Raw genomic sequence first — 6,130 nt, 5'->3', positions numbered from 1 at the left:
TCCCTCCTCCCTTTTTTTCTCCTCTCCTCTCCTCTCCTCTCCTCTCCTTTCCCTTCCCCTCCCTCTCCCTCCACCACCCCTCTCTCCCCTACCCTGCCATCCCCTCTCCTGTCCTCTCCTCTCTCCTGTCCTATTCTCTCTCCTGTCCTCTCCCCTCCTCTCCTCTCCCCTCTCCCCCTCCCCTCTCTTCTCCTGTCCTCTCTCCTCCCCTCTCCTTCCCTCTCTTCTCCCCTCCCCTCCCCTCTCCACTGACCTCCACTCCCCTCCTGTCCCCTCTTCTCTCCTCTCTTCTCTTCTGTCCTCTTCTTCTCTCCTCCCTCTTTTTCCTCTCCTCTCCTCTCCTTCCTTCTCACTCCCTGTCCTTCAGTATCTACTCAGTAAGAGTAGAGAGGATAAAAACAGATATTCCTTTTTTTCGGATACTTCACAACGTAGGTCCTGAATATCTAATTTATTCTTGGTCTTAAACTGAATGTAGAAATGACTAATAAAAGATTTGCTGTGGCCACAAACTTTATGACTTTTGAAAGGCAAATTGAAATTGAATTATTTCTTTTATTACTTAGAGATCAGAAATTTTATCTTCAGTCTACTTTTCTTTTTCCAATTAGTCTGCCTTAAATTTTAAGTAATTTAACCATTCCAGCCTATTAAAAATAGGGCTGTGTGTGTATATTCTTGATATTATATTTCTAAGACATATTATAACTTATCTTTGTTAGCACTATGAAATTCCAGTTGGACACTAAAGAGCGCCATTTGATTAATTTATGATGCATATGTTTTCTTTGTGTCCACTTACATTAATTAGGAAAATATTTTAACTAAATTGGTATTCAAGTTCAATTTCACTTCAGTTTTATCAATTTTATCAGTTGATTGATCATCTCATTTAATCAGTGTTTTCATTTTTCTTTATAACTAACCTTAGGATTTAAAACTAGCCTTGTCATTAGAGTCCAAAATTAATCTACATATATAATAAGAAAATGAGAAACCGCACAGTTAGGATACTTGTTAAAGAAAGTTTTAAATCAAAATGATGAAATCCAAAGCATTTGTAACCAGACTAACCAACTTTTAAAATGACTGTGAATTTTAGGCCAGCACTGACAATGAATGCTACGAAATACCCATAGCCATGAGCACCACCAGTGTGAATTCTCAGTCTTTGGCAAGGTAATTTGACAACATTTTTCATAATAGTTGTAGCAATGTTCAAAAACTTTATGACTTATCATAAGAAAAAAAGAAACATTTTCTTCTCCCAAAAATAGAAAAATAAATACCTCTGCATGACATCCCCGGTAGTGTTATTTATAAGAAGAAAACATTGCAATGAACATAAATGTCCAATAATAGAATGGCCAAATAAATTACAGTGATTCTTCTCCCCAAAATAGAAAAATAAATACCTCTGCATGCCCGGTAGTGTTATTTATAAGAAGAAAACATTGCAATGAACATAAATGTCCAATAATAGAATGGCCAAATAAATTACAGTGATACGAAATTGATGGAATTTTGTATAGCTATTAAAATAAAAATGATGATGATGACATAGGAACATAGCACCTTCCTATAATAGAATGCTATGTTATCTGTGTTATTAAATTTATATGAGAATCACAGAACCATTTACCTGATATGCAGATGTCATATAAGAGCAGCAGACATGGAATTGACAACACAGCTGAAGGAGGTTTGAGGCCTGCCTCAGCCTCTGACCAACTTGGAGGAGATTCCCCAACTTCATACTTAGGAGCCATGAGAACCTTCTTAAGATACTACCTCCCAGGGCCAGCAGGTGGTGTAGGGGTTAAGGCACTGAACTCTCATGTGGTTAGCAGTGGTTCGAGTCCTTGATTCTGTCAGCTTAACACTCACCAGGCAAGACTACGTGCATGCCAAAAATCCCTTTTTTTTTGGGGGGGGGGCAGGGGAGGTAGGTTTTTGCTATAGGACACGTGTGCTCACCAGACAGAGACAGAGAGACAGAAAGCGAGAAATCACCCCCCAGGGGGGATGGCCATGCCACAATCCCTTCTTCTCCATTCTCCTCTTGGGATCTTTTTATATTTGTTTGTTTCTGGAGAAGTTTTTGCTATAGGGCACATGCACTTGCCAGAGATACAAAGAGAGACAGAGAGACAGAAAGTGAGAAATCACCCCCCAGGGGGGATGGCCATGCCACAATCCCTTCTCCTGCATTCTCCTCTCGGAATCTTGGGCACACACGCACACGTGCCCAGTGTGAGTTTTAAGCCACTGGGTCTGGGACTCAAACCACGGTCGATTACATGGGAGTCCAGAGACATAGCCATTACGCTAACTGCTGGTCCCCATGCCAAAAATCCTGAGAAAAGAATGGAGGGGAAGGGATTGTGATAGGGCCATGTCCTCGGAGGGTGATTTCTTCCTTTCTGTCTGCACACATGCCCTATAGCAAAAATCTCTAAAAAAAAAAAAAAAACAGAAAAAAAGGTATAGCTCCTCTTATATTCCCTTTTCTTTCTCACCTAAGGAATGGAATGAAATGATTACCTACTTTGCACAGGGTTTTTTTTTTGGATTATTTAATGAATATTGTGTGCACTTGTTTAATACAATGCTTGGCCTGTTAGTTGGCTAAGGCCACCATAACGAAATGCCACAAACTGAGTGATGTACAAGAAATGTGTTGTCTCATATTCCCAGCAGCTATAAGGTCAAAGTCAATGTCAAGGTGTTGACAGGGGCAGTTTCTTCTTTTTAAAGGTCTGTGAAGGAGACCCTGTTCCATGCAGCTCACCTACAAGCTATTTTCAAAGTATGCTTGGAAAATACATATTATGAAAAAGCTATGCATAGATTTCAAAAAAATTTTGGCACCAAAATAACCCATTTTTAATTCCATTTTCCCATGCTCTCTTCGAAGTTCCTTGTAGCTTCTGGAGATCTACTAGCAATCACCGACATGCCTTGGCTTGTAGAAGGATCCCTCTCCACTTTCCTCTTCATGCGACATTCTTCTGGGAGCACAGCTGTCCCCAGCTTTTCCATGTTTATAATATTTCTCAGATCAGTTGAGGGCCCACCCCAATCATGCCATTTTAACTAGATCAATTCTGTAAAGACTTTCTATCCAAACACGATCACATTCTGAGGTACTGGTAGTTAGGATTCAACATGTGAATTCAGGGGAAATGCAATTTAACCCATAACTTTTGTATGGTGTAAGCTTTCAAAAATTGTTAGCTATGGTTATTCTCCTTAAGAGTGATCATTACATTATTCCACACTGGTGTATGTGACCAAACCTGACACAAGATTAAAGCAATTGATTTGCTGGGGTTTTAAGGCTTAAAGTTATCAGATTTTTGTTTCCTTTCTCTTCTTTTTTCTTATTTATGTAATTCCCACCTCTCATACCAGAATTTATGCTATTTAAAAATGGAAACAGCCTAGAATGTCCTTTAAATATAAGCAATTGTTCTTCAACCATAAATGCAATTTCACATGCTTCCCACGGATTCTCATTCTGCTAATTGTTGTCTTGTCACTCTCAGACAGAAGCATCTATGAAAAAGTCCAGGTCGCTGCTGAAGAATGAGAGAGACCCTCTTTCCTTTCACCTGTGCTCCCCTTAGCCTTTACTGATCGCATGAAACAGCAACCTCTTCCCTTCATTTCTGTTTATCTCGGTCAGAAAAAAAAAGTCTTGTTTTTAAAGTGCTCTTGTCACTCCTGATCATTGTGTGCAGTTATAGCATACATACTAATGCCTGCAGAGTCTTACCTATCTATCTATATCTATTTATTTATGAGAGAGAGAGAGAGATTTGACAGGGTCTTACCACATCAGGATCCTCCTACTCTAGCCTCTGACTAGCGAGGACCACAGTGCATGCCTCAGCACCCAGTCTGGGACTGAACATGCCCTGTCATGTGGCTGTAGCCTCCTAGTAGGGGGTGTCTTGGCAGCAGGAACACTGCAGCTGGGCCCCGCAAAGATACTTCCTACCAAAAAGGTCCTTAAACCAAGTGACAGAAACTTTAACCTTCTTAGAGTTATCCTTTCTCTCACAATCTTTTTAAATATTTATTTTCTTGTAACTATTTTGATTGTTGTATTTCTTTTTTCCTACTATATCATGGCACTTGAATTAAGAATCTTTTTTATTTTTTAAATAAAGCATACTGAACATGTAGTTTTCAGATTAAGAGAGGAAAAAAGATAAAGGTAAGTGTCAGCTTGTAGTATTTGATGAGCCATTTTTACAAAAAGCTCTGGGGACCAGCATACTGGCATAATGGTTATGTCGCTTGACTCCCACATAGTCAACTGCTACTCAAGTCCCGGACCCAGTGGTTTAAAACTCACACTGGGCACGTGTGCATGCATGCCCAAACTCCCAAGAGGAGAATGCAGAAGGAATGTCAGTGTGGCCGTGACCCCTGCGGTGATTTTTTGTTTTCTATCTCTATGTCTCTCTCTCTCTCTGTCTCTCTGGCAATCACACATGCCCTATAACAAAAATCTAAAAAAAAATAAAAAGATTAAGAAAAGCTCTGTAGATTAGTCAACTAAAATTGAAATGTTACATACATCCATATTAATAACCATGTGAGTAATATTTAACTTCAGGTCATGGAAAGTCCAACTAAAAATAGATAAAAATTATAAAGAGAAAACCTCCATTGAGAAAAGTCCAAGATATTGGTCATCAGGTAAAGCTTTATCCAGCAACTCAAATCACATTACAAATTATTTTTCTCCTTATCCTTCTTCTCTGCTTTCTAAATAAATCAACGACATCCTCAGATGGAGGCCTACTTGGAAGTCTCAGAATATTTCACCATGGTCACTAAACAGCAGTTGTAAGTTTAAAGATCTCATCTCCCTTTCATATATCCAAGAGAACTGGTGACTCACGTTTTAGATTCTGTAGAAAAAAGAGGAGGTCTATCCTCCAACTTCCTTCTGCCTGGCTTATGCGCCCAACTCTAAATCACTGCGGACAAATGGATGTCACCATTCTACACAGGCCACATGGCTGAAAATAAAAGAAAGATTCCTTCACAAAGGAAATTCAAGGCCTTCTCTTAGAAGGAAAGGGGATGGGACGATGAAACAACAGGTATCCACTTCCAGAATACATTTAATGGTGGACACAATTATTTTTAGGGATAATATTTTATTTTCTAAAATGTTTTCTGCACTTACCTCACGTTTAGCAATGGAAAGTGTTTTAGATAGTCCTTTAAAAGATTTCTACTGTAGGGTTCTATTAAACCCATGATCCAATGACTCTTACAGATGGTTTGAAAGAAGGGAATTGTGTACAGGCAGCATAAGTAGCAGAATCTCCTTCCCCTGGTCATGGATGACTGGGCCACTTGACCCAGACTGGGCCTACAGAGTCCCCAGCCCATGTATTTATGAATAATGATGGAGATGGGGAAAAAAGAGGAAAAGAACAGAAGTAACATAATAAGAGACTCATGCCACTGATAATATTAGGTTTCCAGAAGAGTCATGATGTATTTTTCTGTTTTTCTATGTAAGAAATGCATCATGACTTCCAATGGAATACAGATAAGTAAATAAATACTTCACACAATTCAGATATGAAAAAATGTTTGTATTAATCAAGGTATAACCAGAGATGTAAGAGACATACTAGGTTTATTTTAGTTTGTTTGTTTGTTTGCTTGCTTAATTATTTATTTATGTATATAGAGAGACTTTTGCTATTGGGCATGTGCACTTGCCAGAAAGATAGAGACAGAGAGACAGAAAGCAAGAAATCACCCACCAGGGGGGATGGCCCCACCACAATCTCTTATCTTCCACTCTCCTCTTGGGATCTGGGGCACTCATGCACATGCACCTGGCATGAGTTTTAAGCCATGGGGTCCAGGACTTGAACCATGGTCAGCTATGTGGTAGTCCAGCATGGTAACCATTATGGCATCTGCTGGTCCCAACATATTAGGTTTATTAATCGTTACCTATTAGTCATTAGGTGACTGTAGAGTCTGGGTAAATCCAGAATCCAGGGGGCAGGCTGTCAGAAAAGGCTAGGACCCTCAGGCTCAGGCTGAGATCACAGGCACAATGTCTTCCCCAGAAGCCTCAGCCCTATTC

This window comes from Tupaia chinensis, unplaced genomic scaffold (genome assembly GCF_000334495.1).
Source record: "Tupaia chinensis unplaced genomic scaffold, TupChi_1.0 Scaffold000066_1, whole genome shotgun sequence".
Taxonomy (NCBI): domain Eukaryota; kingdom Metazoa; phylum Chordata; class Mammalia; order Scandentia; family Tupaiidae; genus Tupaia; species Tupaia belangeri.
This window is presented reverse-complemented; position numbering follows the sequence as displayed.